The sequence below is a fragment of the Narcine bancroftii genome, chromosome 1 (assembly GCF_036971445.1).
Source record: "Narcine bancroftii isolate sNarBan1 chromosome 1, sNarBan1.hap1, whole genome shotgun sequence".
Classification (NCBI taxonomy): Eukaryota; Metazoa; Chordata; class Chondrichthyes; order Torpediniformes; family Narcinidae; genus Narcine; species Narcine bancroftii.
This window is the reverse complement of record NC_091469.1, coordinates 302952383-302978898: the sequence shown is the minus strand read 5'-3', so window position 1 is coordinate 302978898 and position 26516 is coordinate 302952383. Positions and strand designations below refer to the sequence as shown.

At 40.0% G+C, this 26516-nt stretch overlaps 1 protein-coding gene across 7 annotated transcripts in view; it reads right to left on the bottom strand.

Moving 5' to 3' along the window:
* The window catches only part of LOC138751912 (leucine-rich repeat-containing protein 4C-like), a 568103-nt gene that overhangs the window by 315952 nt on the left and 225635 nt on the right, over positions 1 to 26516 (bottom strand). For all 7 annotated transcript variants that reach the window (XR_011350273.1, XR_011350270.1, XM_069914885.1 and 4 more), the window contains exon 3: positions 16124 to 16183. The gene's annotated coding sequence lies outside the window, so the exon portion shown is untranslated. The remainder of the gene's footprint in view (positions 1 to 16123; positions 16184 to 26516) is intronic.

Below are 26516 nucleotides of genomic sequence, written 5' to 3'. Positions count from 1 at the left end.
TGCTTTGTTGAGCACTTTGGCTCTGTCTGTTGCAATAGTGTGGATCTCCCAGTAGCCACTGTTATGGATTTGATTAATAAAATTATGATTTAAAAATATCTTAAAAAGGTATAGATTATGAGGGGTTAGTTTAGGTAAACTTCATAAACAGACATTAATGTGAGAGACTTGTGTGCAGTATTTAATTCAACGGACCCCTCGTCAGATCACGATAACCCAAAGGATGTATATTTCCCAAATTCTGTCTGATGATGCTGAGACTTGTTGGAATCTAGGGGTTAAAACATTATGAAAGAAATGATTAATTAATAAGTTTATATTTACTGCATGGTTCAGGGAAAAAGAGGAATGTGATTAAGTGGCAATCACAGCATGGAGCAAAGTTGGCTGAGCAAAATTGTCTGCTCCAAAATACAGGGAGAGGAAATGCATAAAACGATTTAGGAGGAATGCTCAAACTAAAGGAGGTGGTGAGTAGCACAGGAGACACAGGCCAGATCAGAACAAAGAATGGCCTGCAAGAAACAAAGGGAATGGAAAACCAGTCTAGGAGGAAGATTAAGACAGGAGGAGGTGTTAAAGAGAACAGCAGAAATTGGCCAGACAAGAACAGAATGGTGATTAGAAATATCTGGGGATGAATTAATTTCTGATCAACACAACTGGATAGTCTGACCTGGAGGATTAAGATGGGAGTGCTACATCCCAGATATCTGCAAAACAGGAGATGACTTGTGATAACCCTTATGCAAAAAGATCTAGCAAAGGAAGACAACTTTTGTTCTGTATGATAATGAAATCTAGCAAAGGAAGCCAACTTTTGTTCTGTATGATAAGGTTGACCTATATAAACTGAACCAACTGGACAATAGGGGTCAGTCTTGGGGAATAGCTCACTGTGCAGGTGACCTATGAACTAACGACTGACCCAGAGCTCTGTTAAGTTTTATTCTTGTGCTAAATTGTAATAAATTGACTGTTGAACCGAATACCTTCTCCTATCTCTTCATTCAAAGAACACGCTGGACTCAGACTACACATAGACTAAATTAAGAGTAAGGTAAAGCCAGAGTCCGACAGACTGCAGTTCGGTTACAACTCGCTGGGAAAAAGACCAAGTTTACAAGTAATACATTCCAGTTGAGAATTCACGAAGCGTAGCTAAAAGAAAAGTGAGGATTGTGAGAGATGAGTAAAACTAATATGAAAATATGTGTAATGAATAAAGCCAGTATGAATAGGATAAGGGTAGATAATAGAATGTAGGAAGTAAATAGTCTGAATAAGATAAGGGTCTTCTAGCCTTTTAGACAGAATTAGCAAGTTCCGCATATGTAATTAGTAAGCCTTACACAGAATTAGCAAGTTCTGCATATAAGAGTTAGTAAGCCCTGAGGGTTGGGAAGGTGTGAATAAGGACAAAGGCAGGTGAATAAGTACAATGACATGATGGGACACAGAAGAACAGGATACCCCCTGGTCCTCCAAGTTCACAGAAACAGCACTAGGCAGACAGGATTGCTTAATGCCAAACTTATCCAAGAGGCAGAAGAATGGTGGGGGGGGGGGGGGGGGGGAGGGTACCTCTACACTGAAATGAACTGTATAAAAGTTGGGTGAGCCCCAGTATGTGGGTGTATTCCCAGGGTAAGGGGAAAGCACCCAACTTTGCATTGTTGTATAATAAATGTTCTTTTTCTCAATTTTTGTCTCGAGCAATTTCTGTGAAGGTATTTCTGTTTCTCACATTCTTCTTTGGCTTGGCTTCGCGGACGAAGATTTATGGAGGGGGTAAAAAGTCCACGTCAGCTGCAGGCTCGTTTGTGGCTGACAAGTCTAATGCGGGACAGGCAGACACGGTTGCAGCGGTTGCAGGGGAAAATTGGTTGGTTGGGGTTGGGTGTTGGGTTTTTCCTCCTTTGCCTTTTGTCAGTGAGGTGGGCTCTGCGGTCTTCTTCAAAGGAGGTTGCTGCCCGCCGAACTGTGAGGCGCCAAGATGCACGGTTTGAGGCGAGATCAGCCCACTGGCGGTGGTCAATGTGGCAGGCACCAAGAGATTTCTTTAGGCAGTCCTTGTACCTTTTCTTTGGTGCACCTCTGTCACGGTGGCCAGTGGAGAGCTCGCCATATAACACGATCTTGGGAAGGCGATGGTCCTCCATTCTGGAGACGTGACCCATCCAGCGCAGCTGGATCTTCAGCAGCGTGGACTCGATGCTGTCGACCTCTGCCATCTCGAGTACTTCAACGTTAGGGATGTAAGCGCTCCAATGGATGTTGAGGATGGAGTGGAGACAACGCTGGTGGAAGCATTCTAGGAGCCGTAGGTGGTGCCGGTAGAGGACCCATGATTCGGAGCCGAACAGGAGTGTGGGTATGACAACGGCTCTGTATACGCTTATCTTTGTGAGGTTTTTCAGTTGGTTGTTTTTCCAGACTCTTTTGTGTAGTCTTCCAAAGTCTCACATTAACATTAACATTTCACAAAAGGACATTTCATTTAAATTTCAAGAATTATGCCTGAAATGGAGCCTACAAGTCTACAGTGACTTTGCAGAGACAATAGAAGAGTACTTGTGACTGTTTTTACAAGTAGGTGTCATGTGGTTTTGCAAACAGAAAAGGGAAAAAAAAAACGTGATTCTTTTGGGGGGGGCGGGGAAGAAAGAGAAAGAGAGAGCAAGCATGTGTCAGGTTTACAGCAGGAATTGGAGGCTGTAAGCTTTGCAATCCTGCTATATGACCCCATTAGAAGACAGGTTTTGAGTCCTGAATTCAGTCTATTCTCAACCCTTGTTGTCAATTACAAAAGGAAGTAGCTGGTTAATGTGCTTCTCCTGGAATAGGGGAAAAAAAGCAAAACTGTTGTAACCTGGAAGAAGTTATCTTTTGGAAAACCCAAGAGGGGGCAAGATTCTTCTGCAAGGTATTAGGCCCTTTCAAGCTGTCGTGTAAAATGGGGTTAACCAAACAATTTTCTCGGTTAGCGCCTCACTCACACAGCAGCTTGAAAAGGTTCGACCCGGTCAGCGTGGTCCAAATCCAATAGAGTCCCTGACCAACCTCCGAGGTAGTTTTGGAACCCAGTTAAACTTACCAAGGTAGCGTCCACCAGTGGCTTAAAAATGAAAATAGCTGACTCGGTAGTTCCGGTGAAGTCAGCACTTGCATCCATGCATCATTGGGCTGAATCTACTGAAATCTACAGTGCTTACATTCTGCTGCTCCTCCAGTGACTGCAGCATTCGCCTGACAGCAGTGGTCACAATAGTTGTCTGCTGTACTGCAGCCAACTGCTTAGCCAGCATCTGAAGATCATTCCCGTTCCCCACTTGGACGTCAGTTTGTCACTCCAGTAAGTGCATGGCCCATCATTCAATGCTTCATTGCGGGAATGGGATCCTCCTTAAATTGCCAGGTTGACGATTTAATGGGTCGATGCCCCTGCAGCTTAAAAGGTGCTGGAAGCACCTTTGTCCCAGTAATCACACCTGGGTCCCAGGAGGGCTATCCAGGTGCTGCAGCTGAAAAGTGCCAAGTGAAATGGTTGATTGAAGGAGATCAGTTTGTGTGCGTCCAACAAACAATGAATATCTCTCTCTGAAACCAACAAAGACCTTCCCTTGCAGTAACAGAGCCTGGTGAAGATCATAACTGTTAAATTCTGTGCACAGTGTGGAAAATTGCCTGATACCAGTGAACTTGGAGAAGTGAAAAGTGAATGACTGGACAGTGAAACAAAGAACTTTCCTGAAAACATACACATTACACACATGTGTGTTAAAACACAGGATTCTGTTGACACCATGGTTAAGTGATAAAAAAACACAAATGCTGGAGAAACTCAGCAGGTCAAACAGTGCCTTTATGTAGCAAAGGTGAAAATACATCACCAATGTTTTGGGCTCGTGATGTATCTTCACCTTTGCTACATAAAGGCACTGTTTGACCTGCTGAATTTCTCCAGCATTTGTGTTTTTACATACATGTGTACTTAGAATTAGAAGGGGGGGGGGTTAAGAAAGGTGAAGTTAACAGTAATAAGTTAAAGATTAAGAATTGCTATATTTGAAGATAATTAAAAGCGACTTTTGATTAAGTAACGATCGTCTTGGTGAATTTCTGTTGCTGCTGGGTTTTGGGCTCGAAACACCACCCATTAAGTCCTTGTCCTAGTCCCTTGCTGATCTGTGACCATGGTCTCAGGCACTGCCAGATGGAGACCACTAGTAAATTAGAGGAACAACACATCACCTTCCATCTGGGTACCTACCAAACAGATGCCATTAACATCGGCCTCCTGTTTCAGTTAACCCCCCACCCACCCACCTTCCTTCTTCCCCATCACCTTTCCCCTAGCTCTGTCTCTCTTTCTTCCCTTTTTCCTCTCTTTTCATGGAGCCAAAATCACCTCTACTCTTGTATCCAATTAACACCTTTTGGTTTTTTTTCTGTCCAGATACTGCCCCCTCCCATTCTTCCCCGTTTCTCTCTCTCCAGTCTTTATTGCTCAAACCTTGGAGAAGGGTTCAGATCTGAAACATCAGTAATGTACCTTTACCTCCTATGGATGCTATGAGATGAGATGGGTTGAGATCCTCCAGCATTTCCATGTGTTTTTACCAAGCTCAGACAAATGCCATCCTGATTTTCACTTTGCCATGTGCATTATTTGGTGCTTATAATCTACCATAATTACTCCTCAGTACTCATTAGGGATGACAGCATTTTGTCTTAGGCCCAACAATGCCCCTGCTGTGGCTGTCTAGCCCAGAATGCTTTCTCCCAAGCTGGGACATCATAAACTCCCATCTGGCCCTCTGGATGTAGAGATCCTTCCCCACTGCCCCCCACCCCACCGCTTCTCTACAACATACCTGATTTCTAACATTTCCTGAGAAAAAGGTATCAATCTGAAATATTATTCTTCAGTCTTTACAGATCCTGCTATTTCCAGTATTTTGTTTAAGTCTAACAATTGTGTCAGTACACATCTTACTTAAAACACGAGTTTTAACATGGAAATACTTTTTGTTCTTTACATTTCTCATGGTCATTTGTGCTTCATTTTGTTTTGTTGTCAAATTGTGTTAGATCCAGGAAGCATTTCCAAGAAAATTCTATAATAGCAGACAGGTTAGTGCCTGGATTAGGTTGGGAGATGTGAATTCAACTCTGACAAAGGATATTGAGGAATTTAAATTTATTACTAAAATAAAATCTGGAATTTTTAAATCCTGGTATTAATAATGAGGTGACAGGAATGTCGTAAAAGTCCATCTTGTTCAATCTTTAGAGTGAAGTACAGTTCAATCCTTTATGGTTTCAGACCTACAAAACATTGATAGATTCTTAACCATTCCCTGCAATGGCCTCAGAAGCAGTTCAGTTCAAGGGCAATCACTCTATTTGGCTTATCAATATGCAGGCACCAGCTCTTAAGAATGAATTTGTTATTTTCCAGCAACTCCCTCCTGCAATGTCCTGGATGGTTGCTCTCCTAGGGATATTGATTGCATTAGCAATGCAGCTGGACCACCTGATAGAGTTAATGGCATATTGGATATCATCTTGAAAAAACAGGAGAAGGTGCCAAGCTGTATGATGCCTTCAGCCACCCGACAGACAAAGCACTGTGGCAATGCACATGGTAGAGATCAGAGGCTAACTGTAGTCCCTTTTATGTCCCAGACATTCATGGTTAGAATGTGTGCTATGATACTTGTCCCTGCTTCTTGCTGGCTGGCTGTCACCTATCAGAAAACCAGAAGGCTGGCAGGGAGACAAGGATGTTGAATGCCAAACTGCTGGCCTGAGCCAAGTTCAAAATTCTCTGCAGTTTCTCGTGGACTTGGGCAGAGCTGTTCCCATATCACAGTGATGTACCTTGAAAGGATGGTTTCAATGGCACACCTGTTAAAGTTGTTAAGGAAGTTCAATGATATGTCAAATTTCCTCAGGCTCCTAAGAAAGTAGAGACACTTGTGTTCTTTCTTGCCCATTGCATTAATGCAGATGGACCAGGCTATGTCACTGGTGATGTCTTCCCCAAATAATTTAAAGCTGTCAGCTACTGTACCTTCACCTCATCCCCACTGAAACACACTGGACTAGAGTTTTAAAGAAGTGAATGTTTCTATAATGTCTTTACATACAGACATATAAAGAATCTACAAATTTTTCTATGTCAGCCTACACATCTGGAAGACCATAGATTGCACAACCTCAAAAAAAAAATTGTTCTCTTTCTTGAATGTTTACAACACTAACTATATTGGAACAGAGGAAGTGAATGTGCAGAATTGTTGGATAGGGTGAATGAAGATTTTAAAGTTCTGATTGTAGTACTCAATATTTTAGGAATAACATATACTTTTGTTGGGTTGGGAGAGAAAAGGTATGGCTAGTAATAAATGCCCAGTAATTCTCACATTCCATAAATGAATAAGATGAGGATTATGCAGAGAAAATATGCGATTATTATCTTAAAGATGAATTTCAATCAATTAGACAGATCAAGTTACAAACCATATGTTCAATGTGAAGCATCCTTGTAATCTAAGATTTTAATGCTAAATATAGGAACTATATTTTGAAAAATAAACATGACATTCTTCACATATATTTCCCATCTGTTAAACTATCATATTATTGATGCTACTTGAAATATAGAAAGACAATAGATCTCTGAAAAAATATTGTCAGACCTGCTAAATATTTCCAGATTTATTTCAGTTTTCAGCTTTCCGATATCTGAAGTATTTTGCATATTGTTTTGTAAAGATTAAAAGATTTGTATCCATTTGAAATTAATTCTGGTATTTTTTTTTCTAGAAAAGCACTGGTCATGGGAAATACTGTACATCACACAGCTCACTGTGCCAGAAGGTCTTCGAAGAAAATAGTGCAGAACACAGCAGAGGTATTCACTAGAGTTGTCAGGTTTGGTTTTCAGACAAAGACCTAGCATTAAATCTTTCTCTCTACAGATGACAACTAGCCCAGTAAGAAAGTTCATTTTCATTTCAGATTTTAGCATGTTCAGCATTTTTTTTTAATTGACTCAATTGGAAACCCATTTCAAGTGCCACTTAAATGTGTACAAGGCTTTTGGTCACATTTAGGAAGATATTTTTCAACGCAAGTTGTCTGACATTGATTAAGACAATACAAATACACATAGATTCAAGAGCAAAGAGCATCCAGAACGATGCGTATTTCCTCAACTGTTGGCATTAAAACTGTCAGATTTCAGAATTATTGTCAGAGCACACAAATTATATCACATACAATCTGGAGATTCTTTTCCCTGCATGCAAGGCAGAATTACCATACTCAACATACATATGTAAATAAATAAAGAAATGTAAACAAACTGACTGCAATAGAGAGAGAAATAAAAATCAATAAAGTGCAAAAATGGGTCCCTGATTGAGTTAAGGAGTCCTAATGATGTAGCAGTTGCTGTTGATCCTGATGGTATGAGTCTTGTGGCATCAGGAACCAAAGCAGGTCACAGCAACAATTATACACTCAGAACAGATTCATCACAATTGAGGCTTTATACCATTTGTGCATACTTACTGACATTCAGGTTTTTTTTAAATGCAAAGTATTATTTTTGAACTCAAGGACATTAGTTTAAAAAAATTAAAGCTAATGAATCCAAGTTCGTTTTAGGGCTTTGAAATTTTAACTGTGGGTCACTTGTGCTATCTGAAGAAAAACTTTCAAACAGCAAAAAAAAAAAAACCTGTGGGTCCCATTGCTGTACACTACTGGCCTTTGGAGAGTTCTTAATGGCAATGATAGAACACCAGCAGTAAAGGTTGGCCTTGAGGTGAGATTAAGGTGGAGGAAATGAACATTCCCAATCAAACATGCTGATAGGAAGGAGTCCAGGATCATATAGAGTATCTACTTGGTTTTAAAATAGAGCTGCAATTACTAAAGACAACACTGCAAACTTTAGGTAACTGACCAGACCATAGAAATGTGGATGAAAAAAATGCAAGTTGATATTTTGGTTTGAGACCCAACATGTTTTTTTGTCTCCACTGATGAGGAAATGTCATGTGTAGGTCATTGATGAACATTGCAATCACTTCAGCTACAAAACCATTCCTGCGCCCGGTGCCATATACTCTCTTCATAACTAAACAGTCAAAGGTCACACTTTCCCCATAATGGTCCAATTTCTATTGACATCTGGGGGAAAAGCATGCCAGTAATCTATGATGTCATTGGTGACTAACTGTTGCACGCTAAATGTCAGCTGCACAATGGAAAATTACCCACAGCCTATTTCCTGATGGATGTTAATAGACCCAGAAATGGTTGTTAGCACAGTGAACCACTTTGTTTTGTGCAGGAAAATCACAAGCACATTTCTGGGTAAATTTTTTTCCCCCAAAAATTCTGGGTTAAAATCCAGTGCAGTCTACACATTCACCCTGTATGGTGTGGATTTCCCCCAGGGGTTCTGGTTTCCTTCCACCATCTAAACTGTGTGGGGTTGTAGGTTGATTTGGGTGCAATTGGGTGGCATGTGTTTAAATGGCCATAATCAGCTTCTGCCATACTGTAAATGATTTTATTGAACAACTTATTAACTTGCTGTCCATAAATGAAAATGACTATTTTTTGTTAGACCTACTGTATAATTTAGTTGTGATGTTAAATGGTGCCCATGTCCATCACTGCAGATGGATGAAAATGACCCAACATCATTCTTAGCAGAAGTTGAGTGAGTTGTCAAGTGTGAGAAATCTCTCTGCAGATACCCGAAAAGAGATTAGTCAATATCATTGCAGAAGTCAGGCAAACATTTTTGTCTAGTCACTGGGAGATATCAGGATGATTGAACTTTGACAAGCAATACCACAAAGTGAGTATTTTTGTTTGCCCACAAATAAAGTATACGATGTTAAATTTGTCTTATTTACAAATTTAAACATAGCCAAACATTCTTTTTATGATATAATGCAGTGTTGTCCAATAGAATTGGTATAACAAACCTTTTTTCTACTATATATTACTTTTAAGAAAGAATTTTTGATGATGTCCCAAGGTGAAACAATTTCTGAAATCTAGTTATGTGATGGATATCCAGGATATTCATAGCTCCACTCACTTTCTAGTAGAGCAGAGAAAAAAAAATTCAATTCAAAGAAACTGTCCAAGATTGAACAGAGTTGTTGGTTTTCTAACTTGTATAATTTACCCAAGAGAAATAATACTATTTATTAAATTTATTTCTTATAACAACTTGATTAGAATTATAATATTCCTATTGATTTGATCAATGCTAACAACTACTCAAAACATGTTGTTTCTGCAGACTGGATTCCAATAGAATCATCACTTGATAACTAATGAAGCCAATTTTAAAAAAATAAATAAAAATTTAGAAGACAGCAAGGGTCAGGGAGGAGTTGTAGAAGTTACAGAGATGAAGATATACTTTCCAGCCTTGGTCCTGAGATGGGCGACTTATCCATTTACAACTCATTGGTATGTTTCTCTAGTTTTTAGCCATTGTACCAGCATTTTGGAAATCCTTTGTGAAATTATGTATTTTTTGTTAGAATTTACTTCTCAGGAAAAAAAAATACACTTCTTTTAAGACAAAATAACTGTGGTTAAACCACTTAGTTGGCTGGAAGTAATCATGCTGTGTTGTTAAAAATAAACATTAAATTAAACTAGTAGACACAACTGATAGAACTTAAAAACTTGAATTATATTTAGAGCTCTAGAATGGGCACACTCTATATAATCATAGCTACTGTTGGAACATAGGATGACGTAGTGACTAATTTGTGCACATCAAAACAGCAATGGGATAAGGTGTTGAAAAATGTTTCTTGAGGGACAGATATTGATCACAACACAGCCAAATATTCTATTTACCAAAATAGTGATTTGACATAACATTTGCCAAAGAAGCTTTACATCTCTTTCTAAAAGTTGGCCTGCCTGGGAATGACAAGTGTCAGCCAGTTTTTTTGCTTACAGTTTCTGGATTGAGACCTGGACTCAATCTTCTGACTTAAAAACAGTATACCTCTGAGACATCGATGATGCAGATGACTAAATTTTGCTAATAGTCTGAAATTAATGTAGGTTAATATTATAGTAAACTTGCTTACATGACTTAACATCTCTGGATTCTAACACCTCAGTCAGCAAGTAAAGGCAAGCTAGTTGGATTCACCTAAGCCACTATAGGATGATTCCCTGGTCTCAGCAAATCCTAGAAAATTTATCTTCAGTACGAGCTTGCCACCAAAGAAATATAAACCAAAATTATATATATATATATATATATATCTATCCTGTAAAAAATATTTTTAAAATATGTAACTCCTGTGTATTGCAAATTGAAAATTATCCTCTTATAATCAGTGGGCAACACATTAAACTGAATTGCACATGACCCGACCTTTCTCTCGTCTCAATGCCCATTTTGTTTATTATTGTTTGCACAAAGCCTCAAAAGTAGATTTCTTTCAAAAATATAAAGTTGCAGTACAATTCAGAGCTAGTTCATCATAACAATTCATCCTCTACATAAACAGCCTGTGGTAATTAGTTTGAAGTGAAGAGATAAACATTCAACTTAAAATTCAGGTTTAGGTAACAGTTATATTTCCACTGTTGGATTGATGCAATGCACTCTTCAGCACATGTTGAAGAAAAGTGACAGGGTAGATAGTCCAAATCTTTTCTCCCCAGAATAAAAAATGTCACACACTAAAGGGCATGCATCTAAAATGAGAGTAGCAGGGAGGGATGTGAAATCAGAGGAGATCTGTGGGATGTACCTGGAATGGCTGCCAGCAGTGGCCGTTTAACCATTAGGCAGAGTAGACTTGAGCCGGAAGGGACGGGGCCCAGAGAGCAAAAATAAAATGGTCTGATTGAGTGCACACGTGAGCATTTTGGATTATATTTCTATATTTTTGCTTTTTTTCATATCTAGAATATTACAAATATTAAAAATATTATTTTGTTTTCCAAATTAGGCTACAAACATATAAACATTTAGAAGTGATGCTTTTAGGACTTAGTACTGCAGCTGTGAGATTGTGTTTACCGTGACGATATTATTACATCACGAGTTGGCATCAACGTGCGTGTTTACTGGTTAAAGATAGGGAGTGAAGTCTGTTGGAGCATGAATGCCAGTATTGTGAAATCCATAAAATATGACGGTAAACAGAAATGTTATTTTAGTAAGTCCTTTTTTTTAATTTTTATTTATTTATTGTTTTACAGCTCCCTTACAAATGGCAAGAAAATTCAGGAGGAGTGGTGGCGTTATTCTCCAAGCACGGGCAAGGCATTCTGTTTTAATTGCAAATGGTTTTCAAGTGAAGACCATGCTTGATTACTCAACAATACCAATCAGTACACGATTGCATGAAAGCACTTCAGGAAAGCGTGTTGCTACAATTAAATGTCTTACTTATAGATGTAGTACATTGTACATGCAATGATACAAGTTATTTAACGCAACTTAATATCACTCTATTCCATTCATCGAAGGTTGGGGTAGGGGGACAATGGCAGGAGAAACCTTACTAAGGCTCAGCCTTGGGGCCCAGTTGGTAGTTCATCTGCCACAGGCTGCCAGGGGTACTGATGGAAGCAGATGAGATTAGCATTTAAGTGTCGTCTTGATAGGATACATTAATATGTTGGGATTAGAGGGACATGTATGATGTGCGGATCTTCAATTCGGGTATTACATCCAGCACAGACATGTGGGCTGAAGGCCCTGTTCCTCTGCTAAATTGTCAATGTTCTTACTTCTGGGTCATTATTTGGCAAAAGATTCACTGACAATACATGATTCAAAAAAAGTTCTTTATGTATTTGGTTGGATCAATTTAAAAAAAAATGCCTCTAAATGTTCTTGAAATTGGAGACAAAATATCATCCAGCTTTGTTCATGATAATATTACTGAAAATGTTTAATTACTATAACTATAAATGGCCACCGTGACAGAGGTGCACCAAAGAAAAGGTACAAGGACTGCCTAAAGAAATCTCTTGGTGCCTGCCACATTGACCACCGCCAGTGGGCTGATAACGCCTCAAACCGTGCATCTTGGCGCCTCACAGTTTGGCGGGCAGCAGCCTCCTTTGAAGAAGACCGCAGAGCCCACCTCACTGACAAAAGGCAAAGGAGGAAAAACCCAACACCCAACCCCAACCAACCAATTTTCCCTTGCAACCGCTGCAATCGTGTCTGCCTGTCCCGCATCGGACTGGTCAGCCACAAACGAGCCTGCAGCTGACGTGGACTTTTTACCCCCTCCATAAATCTTCGTCCGCGAAGCCAAGCCAAAGAAAAGAAATGGAACAATGCCTTTGACACTAAAGTTATTTTACAACCAACAAACATCGTTTATCTTTTTCATTCTTTCGCCAAAGAAAACTGTTGCATTCATTTTTCTGAGACCTTTGTCATTTGTCCAGTTTAAAGCAGAAATATCTGAGATAACAGCTTACATAGCAGAGAAACAGAGTTTTGTGTCGAATCTAATGCATTCGAATAGAAAGGTTCAAGTTTTAGTCTCAAATGTATATCTCTTATAAGAAACAAATAATTCTAATCTGGGAAAATTAAACTGGTGCACTGGAGCAAATCTTTATGTGGATCAGGAACAGGAAGCCATGTGTCACACCATCGTGAAGACACTTGTAGGTTCCACATACACAAAAAAAAAGTCAATGTTTCTACAAACCCATAGTACCATGAGAATATAATACAATCAAACATAATAATTAGTATTGCAACTTCCAAATATACAATTTTGATGTAGGCATATTAATCTACTGAATGTGAGGTACAATACTGCATATTTTAACTGTCTTGCTACGAGGGAAGATAAATTATAATAGGATGAATAGGCATGGCATCATTAAGCTAAATATAGGAAAGGTAACAATCAAGTCTGGTGTGTTATATTGCTAGCTTATATTACATTCTCTACAAGGCTGACTTCTACTAATTATGCTATTAATTAGTGAATTGCATTCAATATTACTAAACCATGCACAATAGAATATCCAAGTGAGCCTGAATGTAATGGGACTGCTACAAATACACTTCATGAATTCACAATGAGGAAAGGGTGAAACTTAATCACTTTAAGATATACTCACATTTCTATGAAAAAAATCCATTTGTGGATCATGCAGGATGAGGAATGACAGAAGTACACAAACAAGGCCACTTCAAACAGTACATAGCCTGTATCTCCATTCCTCACCTGTTCTCATGTCTGCCCAAATGTCATTTGAACATTGCTGTTGCATTTGCTTCCACCATCCTTCCCGCCACCTCCACAGGCTGGGCTTTCCAGGCACCAACATTCTCCATAGAAACAATATGCTTCTCTCACATTTTCCCCCTCTCACCTTGAAGCTCTACCCATTAACATTTGGCATGTCTGCCCTGTGCACAAGACTATCTACTCGATCGATGACTTTCATGATTTTTATATACTTTTACCTCAGCCTCCGACGTTCCAGAGACAAAATCCACAACTTCTCCTCATGGCTATTAATCTCCAATCCAGGCAACATTCGAATGAACCCCTTCAGTACTCTCTCCACATCATCCATGCACTTCCTGTTATGCAGTATCCAGAACTGCATGCAGTAATCCTAATTTGGCTGCCAAAGTTTTATTCAGCTGCAAACCAATATCCCTTGAAAACCAAGGTTCACGATGCCTGTTATCTTTGCCTTTAATCCTGGCAGGTACATGCAAATTCTGCACTCTCAAAATTTTACCACTTACTGGATAAATACTTGCCAGAAAACAATTTATTCCAATCCTCTCTTCCTAGATCCTTTCTCTTTTCCACAAAATTGCCTTTCTCCAGTTTAGAAACTCAACCTGAGGACCAGACCTCTCCTTATCCATAATTAACTTGAAACTAATGACATTATGGTCACTGGATCCAAAATGTTTGCCTACACATACTTCTGTCACCTGACCTACCTGATTCCCTAATAGGAGATCATGTACTACATCCTCTCTCTCCTTGGAACCTCTGTATATTGGTTTAGAAAACTTTCCTGAATACATTTGACAAATTGTGTGTTTTGTAAATCAAAATTTTACATCTATTTGCAAGAAATCATCTCACTAATGCAACTGTGAGATATTTTTTACACATCTTTCAAAGATTGCTCATAAGAATTAGCAGTTGGAGAATGACAATGCTAATGGCTCATTTTGGTTGGGTAGCAGATTAGCAGTTTGTTTTACACCACATCTTTTATGATAAATAAACATCATGCCTGTAGAAAGCAAGCTTTCCATTCATTTTCAGGTCATCTTGTGTGGCTATTATTGACGGCTGTTATGAACAATGATGCCATGTCACTGCTGTGATTGTCAAAACAATGATAGAAATCAGAGATCACCCAATGCGCCCCAACCCCAGGGATTGCATAAAATCAGATTTGGTGAGAGATATTTATCTACCAAAGAGATACTTCAATTTTCTTTTCATCTAAATTGTGAAGACAATGAAAAATGATAACGTATTAACAAGAAATTAATGAAAGTGACATTCAGGTTGGATGCAGACATCAAATATTTCACATCCCATTAATTAACTTCTGTTAAAGAACTGTAATTGCCTGGTCAGCAATTACAACCCAAGCTCCAGATCTGAACCTCCAACACAGTCAGAAATGTTTAGTGCCCTTGGCACCTCCTTGCATCCTGGCACCCCAAAGCCTGTTCGAGCTGGTCTCCAGCAGTCCGGAGTGAGTTTCCCATCAGCAGTCTCTAGAAGCCCACAGCATTCGCGGGTTCGTTGCCTCGAGTCGGGTCTGCGTGCGTACAGGGCTGTGGCATGACATCACCTCCAGCATGTAGGCGGCACTTATGGGCAGCCTTATAAGGAAGTTAAAAAAACCAAATCGAGTGCAGATGCACCCATTGTCCATTGGTCTCCATGTAGCTGCTCTTACAATACAGGTCTACCCTACCAAGGCAAATAGCGCCTTTGGAAGACTACACAAAAGAGTCTGGAAAAACAACCAACTGAAAAACCTCACAAAGATAAGCGTATACAGAGCCGTTGTCATACCCACACTCCTGTTCGGCTCCGAATCATGGGTCCTCTACCGGCACCACCTACGGCTCCTAGAACGCTTCCACCAGCGTTGTCTCCGCTCCATCCTCAACATCCATTGGAGCGCTCACACCCCTAACGTCGAGGTACTCGAGATGGCAGAGGTCGACAGCATCGAGTCCACGCTGCTGAAGATCCAGCTGCGCTGGATGGGTCACGTCTCCAGAATGGAGGACCATCGCCTTCCCAAGATCGTATTATATGGCGAGCTCTCCACTGGCCACCGTGACAGAGGTGCACCAAAGAAAAGGTACAAGGACTGCCTAAAGAAATCTCTTGGTGCCTGCCACATTGACCACCGCCAGTGGGCTGATAACGCCTCAAACCGTGCATCTTGGCGCCTCACAGTTTGGCGGGCAGCAGCCTCCTTTGAAGAAGACCGCAGAGCCCACCTCACTGACAAAAGGCAAAGGAGGAAAAACCCAACACCCAACCCCAACCAACCAATTTTCCCTTGCAACCGCTGCAATCGTGTCTGCCTGTCCCGCATTGGACTGGTCAGCCACAAACGAGCCTGCAGCTGACGTGGACTTTTTACCCCCTCCATAAATCTTCGTCCGCGAAGCCAAGCCAAAGAAGACCCTACTTTATGAAAGTAGAGTGTTCCTATGAAACCTTTCATAAACCAAAATTGCATAAATTGAAGACCCATTCACTACTATTGAAAGCTATTTTCATAAAATTGAAAACCCTTTCAAATTTCTTTCAGATAGCAAACACAGGTTTCTTCATAAAAGCAAATTTGCATAAAGTGAGTTTTGGTAAAATGGGGTCGACCAGTACCTGTCCCCTCCAATTTGATCAGTATGGACTGTAAAGGGTATGCAATTGACTCTTTACACAAATCTCTTTTTCCTCAGGCTGGGGCAGGCAGCAATTAATTTCAATTAAAATTACTTTTGCAGTTCAAATATGCATTTGTTGGATTAAAATAACAAAAACAAAAGTTACATTACCTTTGTAGAATTAAAGAGGCCACATCTTTGTAGTATTGCAGATGAAAACTAACGCAATTTCTGAAAATGAAACGACATTGCAGAATTAATGTCACTCTTTGATATTTTAAATATTATGAAGACACTCTGGATAATTGAAAATGTTGGGCATGATGACATAAAAAATCTGGCAAAGTTTGATCAGCTCTCTTTACATCATAATTGAAATAAAGAGCATCTATTAATAATTATCCTTAAGGACACTTTTCACATTCCTAATCTTTAATTGCACATTGTTTGACCATTTCATTTAATTTTATACATTTTCAAGTACTGAGTTTTGATAATATTGGAGCCAAACCGTGAAACAGGTAAATGCTGTTAGTAAACATTGTTACTTTGAATTGAGTATATGCAAATAGGTATATAGAATATTCTATTGACCAGATATGAAATTGTTCACATCACTACAAGATTAAATATCGAGACTCAAAATACACCAGACTTATCATTTAATATCTGCCCCCATGCTTTTGAATTCATTGCTGAAAGATAGGTTACTTAATCCAAACTTCATATGAAGACTGAAAACATTTTCAGGTCAGCAGCTGGCCTGGATAGATCTTACTCAAACATCAATCACAATAAATTCTCTGTGAATTGAAACCTGCTGTCAGACCAGGTGACTATTTCTAGTTTCCATCGGATGCATTCTCAATCCTCAAGGCAATTCAGGAATCACAACTGTCAGAAAATACACATTTACCAGGCTCTTCCTTTCAACATGCCATCTGCTCTGTTAACTGGATTTTGGATTAATTCTAGCATATTTCGCTGCTGGATTATCCTTGAAGCAGGTAACTTAAAACTAAAATTCAATCGCTCATGGCATCAACTGAAGTAACAACAAACCCTGGCAATCTCCATCTGGAAGATCTATGTGATCCATTATAATTACTTCTGAACAAAGTCAGCAAAATTAATGCAGTAATCCTTAGTAAACCACAGCATTATTTATTAAATAGTGTGTTTTATTGTCTGTTTATAAATATACAAGGACATTAGTAAGAAAGATATCAGCTCAACCTAATCTTCTACTATAGAGACACACATTACAAATGTGTATTCTGATCATTAATTTTATCTCATAGGGTGTTGATGATAATGGCCAAGATGAAGTCATATATTTCACTAGAATAGAGGTGCTCATCAACCTACGATGGGGTTGAGTTCCAGCAACCCCTTTGTAAGTAAAAAAAAATCACAATTTGAAAAAGAATACCGCACCTATTATTTTTTAGTAATAAAATTTTGAATACCTTTATTCCACACTGGGAAAAAAAAATCACTAAGGTTCACAGCTGAAAGCACACTGAGCAAGTATCTCAAGTTTCATCTCCAGAGAAAATGCTTTCCTCTTTTTCTTCTCACCAGAAACAGTTGGGTGGGTAGGTAGGTAGGTAGATAGGAAGGTAGATCGCAAGTCAGATCATTGTAAGGAGGGAAGAACATGTATATATTAAGATCAAGCAGTAAAAAAAATCAGCATTCAGCATTGGTAATGGTCATAGCATGACAAAGGGATCAAACCAGGTTACTCAGAAACAGTAGATTAACACAATCTGCTGGTGGAACTCCCAGATCAAGCAGTCTCAATGGGAGACAAGAATCGTTGATATTGTAACATTGCAATAGATGTAGTTATGAGTGTGGCTATCAAAATACATGATTAACACACACCCATGCTCTTCTAATCACATGGCTCATTCAGTCATATTGCTCATCCATGGTGAAATTTGAGAAATGAATGATGAGCAACACATTAATGGTGAAATTGTGAAGGGGCTGGGACTTAATTTGTCCCTTTGCAACTCGATCCTCAAATTCTCCATTCAATGCAGATCGGCAAATACAAGAGTTAAACACACAGTACCACCAACTCTCTATCTCTAGCAGGCAGAGTACACTCACAAACAGTAAATAAATCACAACTAACAAGTATATCAAATGAACCTGGTCTCGAGCATCGCCCACAGCTTGGGATCCAGGACAGCACCATTGTATTCAGCCCTCAGGAAGTTACCCATTGCCTGCAGTTCATTGATGGTTTCCATAAAAGGGAGGAAGACTGACTGCATGTGCTTGGCTCTATTCAATGCAGAAAATGTTCATGTGACCTGTGTTAGGTCTGCTTTGTTCATGAATAAGTGAGTCAGACACCAGACTGAGTCGAAATCAAGGTTCTTTGTTCTTTATTACCGGATGGTAACACTTGCAACTAACAGTGTTAGTTGGAGAAGGCGCATTCTGCCGTTATCAGCAAGTGGTGTTTTTTTTATACCTCAGGATACGTACTTAGTAAATTATCATACCATTACATTGTCCAATGAATAAACTGTTGCTATCCTTCTCTGTTAGTCTGCTGCACATCATTCTTGTTAGTGGAAAGTTTATCTTGAGTGTACAAGGTCACATCTGCATTCTGTTACTCCTTAGTACTGGGTGACTCCTTCTCCAGTCCCATCTCATGATGTTTTTACCTTACACCTGTGAGGACCAATCATGCATAAGCCTCACCTGTGGGCAGATCTAACGATTGATTGACTCCTGGAGGACCAATCACACATCAGTTTCCAGGGCCAATCACACATTAGATTCACAGTTGGGCAGATCTGACCCTTGATTGGAGGTTACATAACCCTCCACAATCCACACTATGGGGCATTTCCCATAAGCAGTGCATCCAAGAATATTGTGGAATTGTGCACAAAAATGCTGAGCCTCCTTGGAGCTGTTGCTTGTGCTTTCATGACTCTACTTCTGTAATGCAGTCCAGTTGCTGAATAAAAGTGGTCAAAAATTTTCCAGCTCTAACACTGGAAGACATATTCAAATAACCTGTGCCATGTTATATGATGCAGGATGTGCCCCAAGGATTTAAAATGAAGAAAATAAATCTGTAGAATTACAATATTAGTATTCCGACATGTGTTTTAATTCTCTGTGGTTCATTTTATTGCTCTTAAGAATGGAGATTTTTTTTTTGTTTCTAAATACTTCAAAAATTTGGTTTTTTTTCACTAATTTTTGAATACTTTTGGATGTCTCGTTATGTCAAAATCCTTCAAAAGCTTTCATTTGACTCATCCAGAGCACATCTTCTCTGACTCTCTCAGAAATCAGCAATTTTATTGAAGGAAATTGATTTATTTCTTCCTTCCATCACCTCTTTCACTAGATGACAGGAATTATATAAAAGGTCTCACTTATGAGGTGCAAACCTGCCTTTGACCATAAATTCTCAATGGAAAAATTATGAGAGCACTTTGTCTGTTTCTGCCAGGTTAGCAGGTAAAGGGAACCTTGGTTTTCAAAGGATATTGGAAGTCGGGTTTGGAAGAAGAGAGAGATGTACAGGCAACATGGAGTAAATGAGGTTCTTAAGGAGTATAAAAAATGCAAGAAAAACCTCCAGAAATAAATGAGGAAGGCTAAAAGTAGACACGAGTTTGCTCTGGCAGACAATGTGAAGCAAAATCCTGAGAGATTCAATAGGATAAGGATAGTAAGGGTCAAAATTGGTCGTCTTGAAGATCAGAGTAGTTAGCTTTACATGGAGCCAAAAGAGATGGGGAAGATCTTAAATTTATTTTTTTTTCCACATCACTATTCATTCAGAAATAAGCACAGAGTTCTGGGAAGCAAGGAAAGCAAGCAGTGAGGTCATGGAACATATACAGATTAAAGAGGAGGAAGTGCTTGCTGTCTTAAAGCAAAGAAGGGTGGATAAATCCCCAGGGCCTGACAAGATATTCCCTCAGATCTTGAGGTAGGCTGGTGTAGAAATTGCAAGGGCTCTGGCAGGAATATTTAAAATGTCCTGAGCTATGGGTATGGTGCTGAAGGATTAGAGTGTAGTTCACATTGTTTAAAAAAGACTCCAAAAGTAACCCTGGAAATTATAGACTGGTGAGCTTGATGTCAATAGTATTGGAAGGTGTTCTAAGAGACCGAATATACAATTATTAGGATAGCCAGAAATTGATTAGTAATAGTCAACATGGCTTTGTGCGTGCTAGGTCATGTTTAACCAATCTTATAGAGTTTTTCGTGAAGGATACCAGGAAAGTTGATGAAGGAAAGGCTGTGGATATTGTCTACATTGAGTTTAGTAAAGCCTTTGGCAAGGTCCAACATGAGAGGTTAATCAGAAAGGTTCAGACACTAGGCATTCATGGTAAAGTAGTGCACAGATTTGGACAATGGCTGGATGGGAAAACCCAGAGATTAATGGTGGATGATTGGTTCTCAGACTGGAGGCCTGTGACTAATGGTGTGCCTCAGGGATTGGTGCTGAGATTATTGTTGTTTGTCATCTATATCAATGATCTGGATGATAATGTGGTAAACTGATTAGCCAGTTTGCAGATAGGATTAAGATTGGAGAAGTTGTGGTCTGCGAAGAAGGTTTTCAAGCCTTGCAGAGGAATCTGGACCAGCTGGAAAAATGGACTGAAAATGGCAGATGGAATTTAATGCAGACAAATGTGAGGTGTAGCATTTTAAAAGGACAATCAAAGAAAGAACATTCAGGGTAAATGGTTTTGCACTGAGGAGTGTGTTGGAACAGAGGGATCTGGGACTACAGATACATATTCCCCTGAAAGTGGCATCACAGGTGGTTAGGGTTGTAAAGAGAGCTTCTGCCATATTGCCCTTAATAAGTCAAAGTACTGAGTATGTGTGTTGGGATATTATGGTAAAGTTCTTTACCTCATCAGTGAGGTCAAATTTGGAGTACTGTGTGCAGTTTTGGTCACCTAACTACAGGAAATATATCAATAAGTTAGAAAGAGTGCAGAGAAAATTTACTAAGATGTTACATGGACTTCAGGAACTGAGTTACAGGGAAAGGTTAAACAGGTTAGGACTTTATTCTCAGGAGCATAGAAGATTGAGGGAAGATTTGATAGAGGCATTTAAAATTATGAGGAGGATAGACAGAGTAAATATAGATAGGCTCTTTCCACTGAGGTTGGGTACATGGGATAAGAGTGAAAGGGTAAATTTTTGGGAGAACATGAGGAGGATCTTCTTCACCCAGAGAGTAATGGGAGTGTGCCAGCTGAATTGGTGAATGTAGGCTTAATTTTAACATTTAAGAAGAATTTGGACAGATACATGGATGGGAGATGTATGGAAGGGTATGGTCTGGGTGGAGGTCAGTGAGACTAGGCAAAAAAAAATAGTTCAGCACATAGAAGGGCTGAAGGAGCCTGTTTTTGTGCTGCTAACAGACATTGTATTTTCAAAATAGGCAAACGATGACCACCCGAGTTTCAAAGAGGACCATTTGCTCATCTGTTATGGCACTTTTGTTTCTACCTAGATACCATATTTTACTTAATGCAATAAATTCTGCCCCAAAGTTGAAGAATGATTGTGGAAAAAAATCCTCAGAGACCGTAGGGCAGCACGGTTGGTGTCATGGTTAGAACACTGTTACATCGTCAGCGACCGGAATTTGAATCCGGCACTGTCTATAAGGAATCTCTACCTTCTCCTTCTGCCTGTGTGGGTTTCATCTGGGGGCACTGGTTTCCTCCCTCTGTTCAAAAGCGTACCAGGCTATAGGTTAATTGGGGGTGATTGCGGTGCACAGGCTTATGTGCCAGAAGGGCCTGTTATAGTGCTGTATGTCTAACTAAATTAAAATTAGACTGATAGACAAAAACTCACGAGGAAACAACACATTTCATTATGACCATTACAAAGCAGAGAAGTGGCCTTTAACTAATTCGGCACACTTACAATGACTACCTTGATCCTTCAACTAAAACATTAACATTTCTGAGATAGTGTCTTGGAAAGTTTCATTTTGATTGTAAGAACTCTGATTTTGCAAGCATCAAAAATTATTTTTATAATTTCCTGCAATTTTGAAGAAAAAAATCTTTTCAAATGTTGTCTCTTGTCAAACTCTAAATATGCTTGATTGGGAAATTATTTTTTCAAAACTTAGAGCGCAGTTTGAAGGGTATTTTTCTGTCTCCACAAACTAGATTTCTGTGCAGAGTATTAGGTTGCATGAATAATAACATGTTTGGCAAAGTTCCAGACCAATTATTTTTTAATATGGCCTCTTCCAGCAAAAAGCATATTGCTTGAATAAAATGTTGTGATCCAAGCTGACCGTCCACCAGAATAAGAGATCCAGTTCTTCTTGGCGTCATTTACGATTTGTGCCAATGTGAACTTAAACCAAGTGCTTTAACTGAGAATGTGACTAAAACTTGGAGACAATCGCTATGAAGTTTCTTTCACACACCAGAACATAAATCAGATAAACCTTCAGGATATTAATTTGAAAGACCTTCATACTATAGCTAATATAAGACAAGTCACAAAATAGCAGAGCAGAAGTAGGCGCATTGGCCCATCGAGTCTTCTCCACCATTCTAATCATGAGCTGATCCATCCACCTACGTAATCCTTTGTGGCCTGATTAATCAACTACCTGCCTTAAAAACACCCAACAACCTTGCTTCCACAGCTGCCTATGGCAATGTTCCACAGACTCATAATCTTCTTTTATCCTGAAGTTATGCCCTCCTGTCCAAGAATCCCCTACCATGGGAAACATCCTTGTGTCATCTACTCTTCTCAGGCCTTTCAGCCTTCAAAATGCCTCTGTGACAGCCCTCCTCATCCTTCTGATCTCCATCAAGTGTAGTCCAAGAGCCAACAGTCATTCCTCACCATAAGATATAGGAGCAGAAATAAATCATTCGGCCTGAGACATCTGTTCTGCCATTCCATCAGGAGTTGATGAATTCTCCCACTCATCCTACTCCCCTGCCTTCTCCCCATAACCTTTGACACTCTGATTATTCAGATTTTGTTCTGTTTACATCTTCCAACCCACCATAAGCCCTTCCTCAACTCCACACACTTGCATGCATGTTGATGGAATTGCATTGTGCAAGACCCTGCCACTACCAGAATTGAGATAATGTTGGACAGCAGTTGAATTTGGATAAAAAATAAAAACTCCAAAATTACACAGCATCAACCAGATGGCATTATTTTATCATTTTGGTGAACATTCCTTGTGGTCTATGTGCAAGAGAAAAAAGAAACAATGGAAGAAAATTGTTAAACTATGATTGACTGCTGCTGGCTGGACATGCCTCCGAGTCCAATCCAACACATAGTCTCTTGCATGCTCCCCATCAGTCAATGAGGTTGTTCCAGTCTATATTTAATAAAAGCCTGATAGTTTCACAACTCCAGTCTTTGTGATTATTGATGGTGCACCAATTTTATTTACGATATTTTTTGAAAAGAAGCATGGAACAGTACCTGAAACTTGATAAACTGATTGCCGGATGTCCCAAACATGTTTGAACTCTGGCTACATCGTTTTGAAAGCTTCCTGGCAAGGCCGGGGATATTATCACCATGGATGTTAACCGAATGAGATTATTCTTTTTGCGAGTCAAGTATTCCCAATGATCAGTGACGCAAACTCATATCCGACGGCTATGGAGATCCTGAAGGCACAGTATTGTGAGAAAGTAAATGAGGTCTATGCCAGGCACCTCCTGGCCACCAGAAAGCAGCGACCTGGGGAATCAAGCGCTGAATATCTGTGGGCTCTCTGTAGCCTTTGCAGAGCATGTGACTGTAAAGCCGTGAAGGGCATCCAGATGCTGAGGACATTACGGGCCTGTATCCGCTCTGTGTACATAAGACAGAGACTCCAAGATCAAAAGATACTTGATCAACAGAGGGCAGTTGAGCTGACAGAGACACTAGAGGTGGCCCTCCAAAACTTGGATGATTACTCGGCAGCCACTTGGTCGCAATGGGCAATGCTATCCTGGGATGGGGGAATCGTCCGGCATCGTGAGTGACTGGTCGTCCACACTGTCCCACTCCTCTAGTGATCTGACCTCGGCCACCATTACGGGATATCTCCCTAGTTGCTACTTCTGCAGGCAGGGTAAGCACCTGAGGAAATGCTGCTCTGCCAAGAAGGCAAGATGCACTAGGTGCAGGAAAAGGGGGCATTATGCCAAAGTTTTCCAGTCCAAACCATCTGCGAAGCCTAGCAGTGCTGCACACAGACAGTCACCACTCCGGACAGGGTGACCAGCACCATCTCCTCGTCAAACCAGTGACATCATGTGCGAGTCATGGGGGTCACTATTTTGTACTGTGCGGCAAATGTCATCTTCCCAGGCATATGACACCATGAGGGAACAGCGAGGGTACCCATCAGCATGAGTACCCATCAGAGCAGACAGTGAGTCTATACTGGGCTCCATCACCCTGAACCAAGAGGCTGCAGCAGTACCTGCTGACCAGGGGCATCTCCATAAACAGGATCACCAGCTACAACTCTAGGGGAAATGGGAAAGTGGAAAGGGAGAATGCCACGGTCTGGTAAAGTATCCTCCCCACCTCCCAATGGCAAGAAATTCTCCCAGACGCACTCCATTTTGTCCGATTGCTTCTATGTCCAGCTACCAACAAAACGCCTCATGAACGGATGTTTGCTTTCCCAAGGAAGTCTGCATTAGGGACTACATTGCCTCCCTAGCTTACCTGCTTCAGAAGCATGCCAGGCAATAGAAGACTGACCCACTGATCGAGCGGGTCTGTCTCCTGCACGCTAACCCCTATTATGGCTATGTTGTCTTCCCTGACGGCCCGCACAGTTTCCGAAAACATGACACATATTGAACTGGATACAGATGAAGTAAACATTCTATCCAGTCCAAGTCTTTCTTGCTGTGGTATCAGTGTTACACTCAACAGCTAAAGAAGATGGTCCAGATGAAACTTAATGCAGCAGCAGATTTTTTTTTTGCCACATCTTAAATTTCTTAAAATGGCCAGAATAAAAATGAGCAAAGCAGTTTGCTGACTTTAAAATTCAGTCAGCATCACCCTCTAGGTGACCTGATGCATACAGTTTTTCTTTTGTTTGTTTGTGATTTTACTTCTCCATTGCCCTCCCTTGAAGCCTGAAAGACCTGTTCCTGTTCTGTAATGTTCCGTATTCTCTGTTCTATGTTTGCCTTTCCAGTTTGCATTCGTACTATCCGATGCCAATAAAAGGTTACGGAAATCAAATTAAAAATCTGCAGATGTGGGAAACCTGAAACAAAAACAGTAAATACCGGGAAACACCCAGTAAGTCAGACAGCATCAGTGGAAAGAGAAACTCTCAATATTTTGGGTCTGATGAAAAGCCAAAATCAGTTCTGACAAATGGCCACAAAGACAAAACTTTGAGCTTCTCTTTGCTCAGATTCTGCCTGACTTGTTGAGTTTTCCAATGTTTTCTGTATCTAATGAAACATAATGAACTCTGTTTCTCCTTCTACACGTGATAACCAGACCATTTGGGAATTTCCAGCATTTCCTTTTTTTTTCCTTTTGGATATTCAGTGCCCAGAGAGTTTTGCTCCTGTTTTATCTCCTTCTTGCATCTCCTCTATAAACCAGCATTGGTCCTTTTCCTATCACAGGCTTTCCTATTATTCTCTCCATCCACTCCTTTTTTCTGCAATGTACAACTTGATTTCTGCTTTCTCAGCTTTGTTGAATGGTTTTTGATGCAAATCATTGCTAGGAGTGTGGAACGAGCTGCCTGTTGAGGTGGTGAATTTGGGCTCAATTTTAGCATTTCAAAATAATTTAGACAGGTACACGGATGGGAAATGTATGAATGACTATGGACTGGGTGCAAGTCAATGGAACTAAGCAAAAAAAAATAATTTGGCACTGACTAGGATTGAAGAGGCCTGTTTCTATGTTGTAATGTTTTGTGGATTTATGGTTTTTCCCATTTGTCCAAAAAGCTTTTAAATGCTTTGTTTCTGAATCTATTATTTCCTCTGGCTGCTTGGTCAAACTAACCATCACCTTCTGTGTCGAATATTTGTCCCAAAGGTCTTTTGAACTTTCTCCTCTCTCACCTTATGCCAATAGCCTCTAGTGTGAGATTCACCTGTTAAAGTAGAGGTTGCTTAAAAATATACACAAATATAGCTGCAAAAAGAAATTTTTAATAATTTTGCAAAGTGTGAGGACTCCATTACAGCAATGAGCAGTGCCACAAGCATCTAGTCTCTCCCCAGGAGAGTCTGCCTCATGGCTTATGTCATGTATTTATGCATTCCAATCCTCTAGGGTTTCCAGAGTATTTGAACATACCGCTCCAAGTAAGTAAAAACTGGTTGATGGTCCTTCCCCCAAACCTCCCCCACTTATCTTATTGTTCGGAGCACTGGCTTGTGAAAGTCTGACATGCTACATGAAACCAAAACTGATTTTCAAGGCATTTACCCGCTCTGCATTACTTGAGTAGATTCTTTCTTTTCTGATGATGACTGTATTCGCT